At 34.9% G+C, this 15699-nt stretch overlaps 1 protein-coding gene and 1 long non-coding RNA gene across 6 annotated transcripts in view; one reads left to right on the top strand and one right to left on the bottom strand.

Annotated features, from left to right (window-relative positions):
• Window positions 1-15699, top strand: part of LOC114239888 (uncharacterized) — a 471744-nt gene that overhangs the window by 331771 nt on the left and 124274 nt on the right. The window lies entirely within an intron of this gene.
• LOC149502795 (uncharacterized) lies at window positions 2314-11842 on the bottom strand. Its single transcript, XR_016323212.1, has 2 exons — window positions 11439-11842; window positions 2314-9701 (listed from the first exon to the last, which is right to left on the bottom strand). It is a non-coding gene; the product is annotated as an uncharacterized LOC149502795 (long non-coding RNA).

Below are 15699 nucleotides of genomic sequence, written 5' to 3'. Positions count from 1 at the left end.
CCAATAAAATCCTAACGGATCACTGACCGTGACGATTGCCGAATACACATCACGACCGTTTTGTCTAAAAGTTTTTTTTTTATTGCTTAGATGGGTGGAAGACCTTACAGCCCACCTGGTGTTAAGTGGTCACTGGAGCCCATAGACATCTACAACGTAAATGCGCGACCCACCTTGAGATATAAGTTCTAAGGTCTCAGTATAGTTACGACGGCTACCCCACCCTTCAAACCGAAACGCATTGCTGCTTCACGGTAGAAATAGGCAGGGTGGCGGGCGGTACCTACCCGTGCGGACTCACAAGAGGTCCTACCACCAGTAAAATGAAGTAAGATGAAGGCTTCTCCTAACTGTGACGCGTTCTAGTATAAAAGTCGCAAACTTCATTTTATTCAAAGTCATGGTTTACTGATTTTACTAAATGAACCAACATGCCCACCTTTAGACATTTCTGATACCTACAATACCTGCAATTGCGTCGCTTCGGGGTCAAAACACACCGATTGTTGCGAGGGCATTTAAAAGTCTTCGCCTTTCCGTAACTCACGGTCCTTTTGAAGAAACATTTGCAGGATTCGCACGTGACGACGCCGTAGTGCCAACCGTTGGCGAGATCCTTGCATACGGGACAGTTGAGTGTACCTGAAGAATTCCATTTATTAATTTAAAATAAGCAATTTAAGGCCTGTGCAGAACACGTTTTAAACGCGCGTTTATTCTACAGAGCAGTTTGTTGTCGTTTGTATTTTATTACATGCGCGTTAGTATAGCGTTTGTATCTATTCAAACGCCCGATACCGATGCGACCGGTAGCGCGCGCGCCTTTCCTACGGGCGGGGTTTCCCCTGCAACAAGTGAAGTGTGAATGTACGCTGGTAGCAATCGAGCAATTTGGTGCACCGTCTTTAGAGCACGTCTTTAGAACAAAAAAATGAGGCCTTTCGACGCAGAAAACTTGACAAGATATCTCTTTTGCCTTATTGTTATAAGTAAACGTTCTTCCGCCGATATACATAATCTTAGCACTGTATTTTGACGAGTTAATTCCGGTTTAAGAATCTCAAGAAGTTCTTCCAATGATGAATACGACATTCGATAAGAATTTGCATATTTTTTTCCATATCCTATTAATTTTTTAAACGTCGTTGTATAATGTCCACACAATCTTCTCTCGTCGGTAATTTTTCTTCTTCCTTTTAAAAAACATTAATAACAAAGCACATGCAATCAGTGCTGTCTCGACCGACGCGATCTTGCTACTGTTGACGAGGTTCTGCTTAAAAACGCAAAATGCCAGCGCGTTTGTGTCTGTATCGATTCAAACGCGTATTTGAATTTATCTTCTTCTTCTTCTTCCAGTGCCTCTTCAATCCTGAAGGTTGGCCGTTAGCTTCCTGTAATCATTTCTATCAGCAGCCAGCCGGAACAGCTGTTCGACGGAGGCAATACCAGTCCACTCCCGGATATTCCGGAGCTATGACTTCTTTCTTCGCCCAACACGTCTCTTTCCGACCACTTTGCCCATCATTGAATTTATACAGGTGTGCAAAGGTCTACAGGCTGCGTCTGACTTGCGTGCGTATCGCGTCTGTATCGCTAAAAACGCGCGTCGACGGCGCGTTTAAAAAACGTGGTGTGCACAGGCCCTTATTTAGATGAATTTATTAAAATAATCATAACAAGGGGAGGACGTCACATAGTTTGGGGGTTTGTCGCTTTTTATTCCAATTTAATTAAAATTGCCCTTTATTTTCTGATCTTTTCGCTATGTTGTGTTCATTACGGAACCATATCAGCACAGAGATATATTTTAAAAGCACATCCAAATGCTCATGTCACGATTTTCTTTCTTCTCTTCATGTGATATGGGTCGCACAAATACAGAAGACAAAAACGACTCCTACCGGGAATCAAAGTGTACTGGTTTGTATATAAGAAAATTGTTTAAAATATAATATTATTGAAAGTCGTGCAAATTATTGGGTTCTCGTAAAATAACATGCCCAACTATCTCACAGGCAACTCTGAAAAGTTACTTTCGTATTATTTAGACAATTTGGTCAACTGTTATTGAATTATTACATACATTTCTTGATTTAGTTGATATTAACATGTTTTATAAGTATAGGCTTATCTGGAAATCCAGATGCCTTTTCTAATGTTTAAAAGGGGGCTCTTTTGACAAGGTATAATTATTTCTGAAACCATCTCTTTAGTAGAAACAAGACCTATATTTTAAAATAATATAATACATTTCCAGGGCGATGAAGCACATGGCGATCGAGAGATATTATAGAAATAAAAAAATAAAAATCATTTACTTATATTATATTTAGTAGTAGAGAGCAATGGAGCAAGCGATCTAGCTAATACTGAAGACAAACAGGCCATATGTGTACTTAAACTAAGGCAAGGCAAACAGAGATCAACTTAAACATCATATCACAATATTAGCACCTATCATGAAGAATATGCTGTAATCGCAAAGAGAAAAAATATACAAAAATGGTTTTCAAGCAAAACAAATTTTTGTAGCGTTTTTTAAGTATGTATTCATCAAAATTTATTACATCGTCTGCGAGTCGAGTCGAATCGGGCCGGCGATAAAAACATAGTTTTTTTTTTTTTTGATTTTATAAACTTTAATTTAAGAAAAATTTGATATCGTGTAAGTACTATGTAATATGATGGACCGACCTCATAAAATCTGTGACTCACTCCAACATAAATGATTGCTCTCACTCTGCGAACCATCGTGCCACATGGCGTCGCATCGCGAGAGCATCGGTATCGCAGGATCCGACTGATGCATGACCACGACCACTCTGTCAAGAGTGTACGAATAGGAAGAAGAAGAAGTACTATGTGTTCACAGCAAATTTTTTTTGGATAATCTCTAAAATTTGCACTGTGAAATAATATTAAAGAGATATTAGTTCGTTAGCGCGTTGCCAATCCCGGTAATAGAGTTCGCAAAAAAGTGCAAACGTTTAAAGATGGTAGGGCGTCCTGTGAGCCCGCAAGAGTAGGTGCCTCCATCCAGTTTTAAACGCGAAGCAGTAATGCGTTCCGTTTTGAAGGATGGGACAACACTTATACGAGTACAATTATACAGTCAACTAATATACAATTGAGATCAAGACCTCATCTCTCAAGGTTGTTGTAGTTTTTTTTTCTATTGCTTATTACACGATGTTATTCCTTCACCGTGAAAGTCAATCGTGAACATTTGTTGAGTACGTATTTCATTTGAAAAATTGGTACCTGCCTGAGATTCAACACCCGTGCATCGTTCAACACGAATGAACCGGACGTCTTATCCTTTAGGCCACGACGACTTCATTTTAATGTCCATAGGCATCGGTAACCACTTAATACCGGGTAAGTTCACCCGTCTACGCAATAACAATATACGATTTCAGCGGTGTAGAACTTAATTTAATTACTGCTTAAAAAATTAAATATTTTGACGTGACAACGTCTTATAATTCGATGGAGCCGGCTGCACGCACGAAAAAACATGACTCATGCGGCGTTACCTCACTCTGAGGCGTTCCATTTAAGGCTTGAAGTGCAAGCGAGAGCGCGCAACGAACGACAAAGAGGCACAATCGGCCTCCGCGTTCGGCAGCGTTCAACATCTGTCTCTCTCCTACTTGAGTGAGCGATGCATCCGCGTGGACAGCTGCTATACAATAATACATTTACATGTTTTCGTCAAGTATGAAGTTCAGTGAAAAGTGAATTTGGTGTCAATTGTCCATACAAAATATCTATCAAACAAATAAAATTAAAATTTTCTTTTGAAAAATGAATCCATCAGTATTTTCTTATGACGTTGTCACGTTCAACTGTTGTCAGTAAACCGATTTAAATGAAGCACCGAATAACCATAAAGCCGCGTCTAAATTGAATTCGCTATAATGTAGCCATGTTTGGATATTTTGATTTTAATTTTGTTTTTATCTTACCTTATTTATTTTATTTGAAAACCATTCTTATATTCACATTGACAGTCTCTAAAATACAATGGCGGTTTCAGTGCATGGCTGGTTATTTTTTTATTGCTTGGATGGGTGGATGAGCTCACAGCCCACCTGTATTAAATGGTTAGTGGAGCCCATAGACATCTAGAACGTAAATGCGCCACCCACCTTGAGATATAAGTTCTAAGATCTCAGTATATTTACAACGGCTGCCCCGCCCTTCAAACCGAAACGCATTACTGCTTCACGGCAGAAATAGGCAGGGCAGTGGTACCTACCCGCGCGGACTCACAAGATGTCGTACCACCAGAAAAAAAATTGATAACCGCAATGATAAATGTATGATTTTTTCATTATGATACTTAAAATAAATTATATAATAAATTTGATTTTTTGGTGGGCGTATTGGAGGGCCCCATGTATAGGTGCCATGAGCCTGCCTATAACTAGGACGACGCACTTGTACGTTCTGGTATGAAGGGTAGATCAGCCGTTCTACAATTCAATTAAGACTAAAACCTCAAGCTGCTTTCAGACTACGCTATACTATAGCGCCATATAGTATAGCCAATAATATATAGTACAGTACAGTGTGAACGTGTCCATAACAATGTATGGTGTGCGATATTGTTGTGCTATGAGCTTATATACTATATGCTTTTATATTATAGCGTAGTCTGAAAGCGGCTTTATGTCTTAAAGACGGTGACTGCGTTCTCGTCATTGGCTCCGGTAACCAGTTAACACCACCTGGAGTCTTATAATCTTTCTCTTTATTAACCAATTTAAAATATCAAATCTTTATTTTAGGTGTGTATATTTCTCATTCAGTTAAGCCTCTAATAACAGTACTCTTAACTAAGATAACATTATTCGTTGAAAATATGTTTTTATAATCTCTCTATTTATATAAATCTGCATGCGTAATTAATTTTACATAGTAATTCTAATAGCTTCCGCTCTCAAACAAGTAAATAATCGAACACAAAGGCTTCGGAATATTTGAAAACAGAAAATATCATTGACACGAAATTATCTTTATTATGGCATCATTTGGGTATTGATTGTAGTGCTTAAATATTCTCCCCCGCTTTTTTTTTACAAGAAATCCCATCTCAATTTATACCCAATTAAACAAAACAATGGTAATGTTACTGAATGTTTCTTTACAAATGGCTAAATTAAGTACACCAAACGAAAGAGGCTCTTTATCTAGATTAGTCTAAAGGCACTACAGAGTTTGACACGTCACGTAAATATTCCGTGCCGGAATTTTAAAATTATTTAGCAGGTCCAAATGTTAGCTATGTACAGAGCAGTTTGATTTGAGAAATTTTGGTATACCGCAGTTTGTTTAATTTCTTAAATGTGTAAGATATAGGAGAGCCAATGCTACAGTAGCACATGCGCGATGCCGTATTTAGATCTTCAAGTTTACACGCGAGACACAGTGCGGAGAGGGCTGGATAACAAACCAATGTCATACAAAGAACTCTGTAGGCGGATGGTTGTGCATATTCTTCGCATATACAATTTTGTTTCTTTCCGTATAGACTTTAGCCGGACATCCGTTATTGTTGTGTGTGTAACAGGACCAATAACAACGGTCGCCGTCGTTTATTTCTTTGGTGAATGTAAAATCGGCCAGTTTCATTAATTTATCGCCGCTTTGGGCCGTCATGAAGCCAACTGAAAGAATACAATACATGAGGATATTATAAAAGAACCATCCACCGTATGTCATCATTAGCGTGTGCCAAAGATTCTGGGCTTTTGTGGAAGATAAATTTGGACATGAAACACCGAGCATGACTTATTAATTTATTCAATAGATAAAAAAATTTCAATACATTTAAACCCTTACAATGCTTAACATTCCATATTATGTTCTTACGTACTAAATAATACAGATTTATAAGTTAGTTATGAATTTGTAAAAATACAGTATATTATCAATTGACATAAATAATTTGAATCATAGTGTTTACATTTAAAGTGATGTAATCCCATACTACTATATTATGTATAATATCGGTTATAAGCTTCTAAATAATGTGGAGTGTTAACAATATTTCTTTAATGTTGACGTTAACGCTCATAGTTCGCCCGGTATTACGAGTAAGTACTCCCCATAGGCCATAGCAACCACGCGATGGACAATGAATGCTGTCACTCATCTTGAGACATGAAATCTTAATCAATAGCTACTGGCCTACCCTTGAAAAAGATTGGGAGATTGGAAAGTGCTTGGGATTTATTTAGAAGACTCAATCGTATAAACAAAAACAACTCTACAGCTAAATAAACCCAATAATTTAAGATGAATAAATTCGGAAAATTTCAATTTCGATACACTGTTACGTGTATAATTGTATATTTTTCATTACTTTTTTGTTTCATTACTGCTATTTTTCTTTAATGCATATTTGACAAAGGCTTGTGTATATTTTAATTACCTCTTTAGAAACATTACAATATTTAGTTTTCAGCTCTTTCTCTAATACATCTTTATCGGCATGATTCAGCAGTAAATGCATCGTATGGATAATCCCAAATAGTTCATTTGAGCAAACATAGAACTTGATACACGCATTCGATTCTGTTTTAGGAAGCACCAGTCTATCTTTACCGCAAATATTTAAAACATCGTAACTAGCTAACGTTTTGTAATCATCGTATTCTTTATTTCTTTTATTCTTTATTTCTTTGATGTCTCTAACAAAATCGTTATATCTCTGAGTATCTATCAAATAGATGCTGTTGTTCTTTTTTCGTGTCATAATCCGATTTAGCTTTTTGTTGAATTCCATTTTCATATTGGATATTTGAGATGTGGTATTTGGATCTGAAAAAAAGAAATAATTTGCGATACTTCTCTATCAAAAGTCACGAAAATTAAAAAAAAGTAATATGGCTGGCTTTAACATCTTAGGGTTTATTTTATCAGAAAATATTTTGAAAAAAATAAACAGGCAGGAAATGAATTTTCATTTTTATTTATTTCAAATCACTAATAAATAAACACATCAACAAAACTCTACCATACAAATATATTTTAATATCTCTGTAACAAAATGAGTACATATAGTAAACGAAAATATATTTATTACATAACTAATTAGTTTTAACGAACTAACTAGTTTTTCAGTTTAATCTCGTGTTTTTCATTGTTATCATAAATATTATTTCCGACATTTTGGAACTAACCTAATGACGTATAGTTTAAATTAGATAGTTTATAAATAAACTAGCTGTAACCGCCCGCCCGCTTTGCTGAGCATTTAAAATTAACATTATTATTTCTCACCCCCACAAACATTCTCATCATTAACGCCCCCGCAACTGGTGTAGGGTGTTCCAATACTCGTATAAATATTAGCCTATCCATTAAGTACATGTATTTTCTACATGGATACCAAGTATCAAGTTAATCGGATGCATGGTTCAGTAGTTATAACGGAACATCCGTAAAAACCACTGTAGATTTATGTATTAGTATAGATAAATTGTAGTTAACAACCATTACGTTACACGAATATTTTCAAATATCGATAAATAACGCCTTAGTAGTCCGTGATAACGAGAACTGTAAGTGATTTTAAACGTCGGAATTAATATTATAGTGACAATCAAAATAGTTTTAATTATGTTTACAACTCCTGAAAACGGAAGAAAACACTACATTTAATACGTACAACAAGAGAGCAAATCATTACATGTTTACTTACTACCTTACTTATTGAGTTATTCCACAATACAAGAGTAGAATCAAAAATAACTTTATAAATGAGATCCTATTTTATAATAGTTTTCAGTTTTTTTCCCTCCTTCTTTAAAGCAACGGCTTTGTGCATATCCGTAAAGATTAGTGCCTACTTTTTTTATGAGACATTAGATCTACTTAAAGTAAATTGCATACAATTGAGAGAAAACGACACACGCGGCTGAGGGGTTTAGTGTGGAAAACAAAACACGCTATTTATTTAGTAAGCAATTTCAGTTTTTTTATGAGTTTTTCTTTATTGTATAGATAGGTAGACGAGCTCGCAGTCCACCTAGTGTTAAGCAGTAACCGGAGCCCATAGACATATACAACGTAGATGTCGCCACCCACCTTGAGATATAAGTTCTAAGGTCTCAGTATAGTTACAGTATAGAAAAATTACTACCCACCTGCGGGATTCGAACATCGCTAAGACTACAGGTTAATAGAAAGTTTTGGGATATGATTTGAAAGAGACACATATGTTAAAAGCACTCGCGTCAGACTTGTCGTATATACCTATTATGCCAGAAACCTTTGTACAACGATCCACAATTATACAGTTTCAACTTAATTTGATAAACAAACGCAAGTAAAGCCACAAACTTTATACATTTTACAAAAACAATGTTTTTCATTTATCTAAAATAAATAGTAAAATTATAACGCAAGATTAAAATCTCCTATATTCTAATTCAGATATAAATATTTATTTATATCTGAATAAAATAAAGCCATTTAATTCTAGAACATTTTTTATTTCTATTTAATTCAAGGATCTTTTCGATCCAGTAGCTTCAAAAACCTATGTTAGTTAGAGCTAGTACATAATATTTAAAGTTTGATTTTGATTATCTGGTTAATCAGTCAGTCTGAGTTAATGAATTTTAGTAACTTTAGTCACATAACTTGAACAGCCAATTTAGTTTTAAGTGGTTACCTTATGATAATTATGCAAATTTTAATTCTCTTACAATATATTATACCTTTATCGTGGAAGTCATTCGTTAGCTTCCTCGTATTTCATTTCAAATTGATGCGGGATTTAAGTTGGCACAGTCGTGTGGCTCACTGCGAAGACACTTGGAGTCGTATTTTTAGACCATAATGACTTCAAGTTCAACTTCTAATTGAATATGCAATTTCAAAAAGGGCACATGTCGCATATTTTGTCAAATACGTTTTTTCAACATGTAGTTTTGAGGCTTACCTACACCCATTTTATAATAATTCCAGTAATTTTCAATTGCTAATTAACACTAAAATATATCTCAAAAGTTAAATATTTTAAATTTTACACTGCTTTAGACAATGATCAGTTTTTTCCATTTCCTGAACATTTTACATTTTACATTCAGAGATGTGCCCTTTTCGAAATTGCATATTCAATTAAATTAAACTAGACGATGATTTTTTTTTATAACGCCATCTTGTTGTGTCTTTAAAGCGGTTAGTTGCCCTCAATTAAGAAAAATAGTATTGTTATTCGCCAATAGATGTCGGGAAGAGTTGATTATTGAAAACACGAATAAAACAACATTTTCTGAAAATAAATCGTAGCTAGATCGATTTATCGCCCCCGAAATCCCCTGTATAGTAAATTTTATGAAAATCGTTGGAGCCGTTTCCGAGATTCAGATTATAATAATATATATATTAATATACAAGAAATGCTCGTTTAAAGGTATAAGATAGATGCTTCAATATTCAATCAATCCTGATATATTTTCTGTCACCCGTTTTATATAGATGAGGCGGACTATGATTATGATTGAGGACATGTAAGATCAGGTCACCGTTTTCGTCAAAACGCAGTTTCGCCGGACACTGAGTCGAGTTCTTTTTGCTGCAATTCCAATATCTTTTGTCGCTGGTCGTCTGCCCGAAGGTGTACTTTTGGAGTAGTAGAATATTCTTTTTTTTCCCGACTTGGATCGTCTCGAACCTTAAACCTAGAATAAGCATGACCCTTTAATGTACCTAGTAACCTTCATTTTTCATACGCAGCAACAAAACTACAAAGCTCGACATTCAATACTTTTTAAAATATAAAAAACTAGCGACCCGCCCTCGCTTCGCTTCGGAAACATTAAAACACACATGAAACCAAAAAAATAAATAAATAAAAATAAAAAAAAAGTAGCCTATGTTCATCAGGGACAATGTCGGCTTCTAATGGAAAAAGAATTTTTCAAATCGGTCCAGTAGTTTCGGGGCCTATTCGAAACAAACAAACAAACAAATCTTTCCTCTTTATAATATTAGTATAGAAGTATAGATGGGCACAGTTAAATTATTTATTATTGATATTTATTACCATAGTCGTCTGACCATCGGCCTTTTTAATCTGGAATGAGATCCGATTGCTCGGAAGCCTCTCTAGCTTCAGCGTTTTTGGTGGCAAGGCGAAATGGAATTTGAGAATACACGCGCCTTCGTAGAAATTTTCTACCGTAGTAAGTAATTGCATCTACTACCAGATCGATACCCCAATTCGTTGAGGAGATCCGGCAACACTCTTGTGTTTATTATTAGCTAGTGATCCTTGACTACTCATCGGTATTCCAAAACTTCAAAGACACATGGAATACGGTCCTTTGTTGAAACATAGAAACGATCTCTGAATTACTATTAAAATGTTAAAACTGTACTAGTAGCAACTAAGAAGTATCGAATATCATTCATAAAAAAATGACACCTAGGCCCACAATATAACAAAAAGGACCTTCCTTCATGATACATGCCATAATACAATAATAGTGGGCAATATTTGCATTCTTTTTTTTGAAGTTTTTTTTTTTTTAATATGCGTTAACTAGTTCACGGCCACCATGATCAGTGGTGGGGGTAAAACAACATGACAAAATCAGGTAATGTATTAGTGGTATTGTAAATAGCTGTTAAAATTAACATGTATTTACAATATATGCTTTAGAATTTTATGTTTATACCGATATACATGTAGATAGACAAAGGTGCTTAAGACAATGGCTAAGCTAGAAAATGAGGGAGCTATGGCATATACCGTTAACAGAGATATCTTTAAAGGGTAAACTAAAACACTAAAAGAGTCACAAGTCTTAAGGTCACAAACAGGTTGCCAACAATTTTTTTTTTTCTTTCATTGCTTAGATGTATGGACGAGCTCACATCCCACCTGGTGTTAAGTGGTTACTGGAGCCCATAGACATCTACAACGTAAATGCGCCACCCACCTTGAGATATAAACTCTAAGGTCTCAAGTATAGTTACAACGGCTGCCCCACCCTTCAAACCGAAACGCATTACTGCTCAACGGCTGAAATAGGCAGATTGGTGGTACCTACCCGTGCGGACTCACAAGAGGTCCTACCACCCGTAATTACGCAAAATTATAATTTTGCGGGTTTGATTTTTATTACACGATGTTATTCCTTCACCGTGGAAGTCAATCATGAACATTTGTTAAGTACGTATTTCATTAGAAAAATTGGTACCCGCCGGCGGGATTCGAACACCGGTGCATCGCTCAAAACGAATGCACCGGACGTCTTATCCTTTAGGCTACGACGACACGAGCACTAGCGAATAAAATTGTTATTTATTTACACAAGAATATCGAAGGTGACTCAATTAATAAATATACTAATAACAATATACTTTATTTTCCACACAATCATTAACACAACAACTGATTGATATTAATTAACCTTCAACAATTTGGACATCTTATCAGCGAGCCATTTTTAGCGCGATAATATTTAGGCGGCAAATGATTGTGGCTCAAATCGTACGAGCAAATCGAGTCTTGCTTGTTAAAAACAATTTTCGCTTTACAATATTTCGACAGTCTACTCGAACAGAACCAAGTTCTGGAAACTTTTGATGGTTTCGAAAACGTATAATTCTGTACCATTACTAAAAATCCACCGCGCGCTGTCGGTATTGATTCCATCGGCAATGGACCTGTGAACAAAAATAACAAATAATTTCATCAATTGAAGATCTAAAGGCTTCGTCAAACAGATCGCGTAATTAGCGCGCGTCAGAGCGCTACGCTATGACGCCGAGATGTGTTGTACGACTACGGTATCATACCGTCAAACAGAGCGCCAGCGCTTGTACTACTACGGTACTAGAGCGCCAGCGCTATAGCTATAGCGCCGGCGCTCTGTTTGACGGTATGTTACCGTAGTAGTACAACACATCCCGGCGTCATAGCGCGGCGTTAGTTTAGCGCTCTGACGCGCGCTAAGTACGCGTTCTGTTTGACGAAGGCTTAAGTTGATGATTTTTTACTGGTGGGGGGACCTCTTGTGAGTCCGCGCGGGTGGGTACCCCACCACCCTGCCTATTTCTGCCGTGAAGCAGTAATGCGTTTCCGTTTGAAGGGTGGGGCAGCCGTTGTAACTATACTTGAGACCTTAGAACTTATATCTCAATTTGGGTGGCGCATTTACGTTGTGGATGTCTATGGGCTCCAGTAATCACTTAACACCAGGTGGGCTGTGAGCTCGTCCACCCATCTAAGCAATAAAAAAAATACAATTTGTTAATTTTGAGAAAACGGACATCAAACTTTTGTTACTTGTACTTTTTAACCGACTTTAAAAATGAAGGAGGTTCTCAATTCGACTGTGTTTTTAACCGACTTCAAAAAAGGAGGAGGTTCTCAATTAGACTATATGTTTTTTTTTTAATGTTTGTTACCTCATAACTTTTGACTGGGTGAATCGATTTTGATGATTCTTTTTTTATTAGAAAGCTGACGCTTCCCGTGTGGTCTTCTTTCAATTTAGTCCAGTTCTGATAATGGTGTCCATGAGAAAACCATATAAGTCTTAAATTTGCATTAAGTACGCGCGCGACAAATAGATGAATAACGCATTAACTCAATATCACGCCAACCGATTTCATGGATTATTGTTTTTAGTGTATATTCATTTGTTTTGGAATATATTTTTTTCCATTTGAAGTCGGTTTTTGTTAAAGCATGTCTATTTATAATTATCCTTCGTACATAACTCCTTCATCACAAGCAATTTCTAAAAATAGCATATCATAACATAGCACCTTCATTCAAAGTAAAAACTCAAAACTCAAAAATCTTAAAAATGGTATACTTAACCCCTTCATCCGCTCATGTCTTCAATTACTAATAAATATGCTTTACAATTTTCACTTTCAATCTGTTGAAAAAATGACGAGAAAATGGTACTAAGTTTGAAAAATTTGGATGCACTTTTATATTGACTGCATAAATGGATGACCACGACGCAGTGAAGTTTCTAACCGTTGCCAATGTTACTGCCTAAGTTCAAGATTGTCTAATATACACACTAAATATAGTTTTGATCGTAACCACATGATATATCAAAGGTAATTTTGTGAATGACAGACTTGTTGCTGAGAATATTAGTCATAATTAGGATGAAATCTGAACAGTATCATTAGTAAATTTCAACCACTGCGCTCCAGACAAATCCTTGCCCAGAACCTTGCTGGGAAATATTCACACTACGACCTTTGAAATCGGTTGTTCGTAGCGCATGCTATTGTTCGGAGGCTATTGTTTTATCTGTATTGGAAATCTCAGAATGTTCAACGAAGAGATATATTAGTATGAAAAATAAAATTTAAATAAATATTTCACTATCATAAGACATGTATTACGTACAAATATGCAGATTTATATTTAGCTATTGTACACTGTAATGTGTAACATGTTAATATATCTTTGTGGGTAGAAAAAGAAAAAAGTCAAATATCATTCATTTAGGTTCTTTGGATTAACACATTAGCTTTTTCCTCTGTTTATTGTTTTAGTGATAAATTTCTTTCTCAATTGTAAGGATTTAACGTGAGGTAAGAAGTCCTACGATCACCACATCCACCTCACAATAACCAGCAGTTCGCAAGAAATATTTACTGTACTGGGGGTATACTTCAATAAAGAACAACATAAAATTACAGATGTTTTATTAAATATATTTAATAACGGGTTATTTTTAAACATAATATCGTCGCTTGAAAGGCAAACGTGACTTTACAGTAGACTAATTTAAAGTTGAAATACCTGAAAACAAAATTTATTTAACGAATATAGCTGTAGTGGAGTCTAGCTAGTAGCTGTAGGATTGAAATTATTTTAATAGACCTAGAAATATATATTTTTTGCGCATCGAATATGGTTATTGCCTATCATTTATGTACAAAGCAGTTATTGTCGCTTAGTCACGTTTGCCTTTCAAGCGTCGATAAGTACTTTTACTATTAGACTAAGCGTCAATTGTAGTTCAATCACCCGTAGTTATAATAATGGACAGTATGTATTTAGAAAAACAGCAATGTACAGCGTAGGTGGCAGCTGCTCGCTGTTTCCCGACCACCAGTGATCCCACGCGTCATTAAATTTTTATTGTGTTACATTGCGTGCTAAAAAAAAATTTTAGAAATTGTGCAGTTTACAATCGTGTTACTTATTGTTTATAAAAAAAGTCAAAATGATAAATATAAAGAGCGAGCTTAACTCGGACTTGATTTTTTCCAGTAAACTTAAATTAAAAGAACAAACATTATACAGGACAGAAAACTTATAATAAAACGCACATATTAAAGTAAATTATAAAAACACCAAAATACTGTTTTAAAAATTATGAAACTTAACAAATAAAACACAACAAAAAAAAAAACTTAATGACACATTCAAATCACTGAAAATATTTCCACCAAATTCAAATCAATCATTATTATTATTTCATCAAATAACATCATAATTATTTTACTGTGGTGGTGTATATATATATATTGAGTGTTAGGAGACCGCTTCCGAAAACGAAGACAGACGATACTTTTGATGATGGAGGTATTTAGACAAATGTTGTAAATAAGTATTTCTGTGATCGCGCGAGTCTGCACCGCACCGCACCGCGCCACGCCCGTGCATTGATCCGAGCATCAGCTGTTTTTGATTTTGTGTTTCATTACTGTTTTTTTTTTTAGTAAAGTAATTTATTTTTTATGAAGCTATCGTTTTATTTAGCTGTACTAACATAATGGAGCGTAAATAATGCTAATAAAACGTTTTAAAAATATGTTTTTTTTTAAATCAGGATCAATTTTTTTTGTCCCATCATCAAGGTGTCATTAGTACTATCGTTTGTTTTAGTTTTCAGAACCAGTCTCCTAACACCCAGTATATAAGTCCCTTTGTTTTGTAAACGATTTCAATGGACCCTGGATATTTCTATCTCATTGACTTTATATAAAACATTTTCTTCATATTTAACTATTGGCTTTCATGTCATATATTTACATCAGGAATATTTTTCAGTGATAAAGAAAAAATACTATATATATTAATACTTTATGCACACGTGTATCAGCTCACGACTGAATTATATAATAGTTAATCAATAACTTGTCATTTTGTTTGTGGTTTTAAATTTGTACGTTCATTGGAACATATGACGGCATCTATCAATAAACATAAAGTTGTATATAAAATATGTTTTGGATGAATTACATTATGATTTCAGTATTCAAATTTTACTATAAAACACACTAAAGTAATTATGAACAACATCAATATAACCTTTAATTTTGTATAGCATTTAATTTCTCATTATATTATTAGAAACAAAATTTTACGGAGAGCTTATACGAGTAGACTTAGACTATTTTAGAATATTTAAAACCATAAATTTAGTGGAAGTACTTAAAAACTATGTTATATATTTTTTCTATAATACTATGCAGATATAGTTTAAAATTTGAATAATTAAAAGAAAAAATTAAATAACGCCATATTCATTTAAAACTAATAATAATTTCTCTTATACTAACTTATAATAATTCTCATTTTATGTTCTAATTCTAATACAGTATTAACATCACTATCGAGCGCGGCACAGAACAATATAATATTATGGATTTTTTACCATATTTTAAATGAACGCATACTTCAAATAC

Source organism: Bombyx mandarina, chromosome 06 (assembly GCF_030267445.1).
Source record: "Bombyx mandarina strain Sakado chromosome 06, ASM3026744v2".
Lineage (NCBI taxonomy): Eukaryota > Metazoa > Arthropoda > Insecta > Lepidoptera > Bombycidae > Bombyx > Bombyx mandarina.
This window is presented reverse-complemented; position numbering and strand designations above follow the sequence as displayed.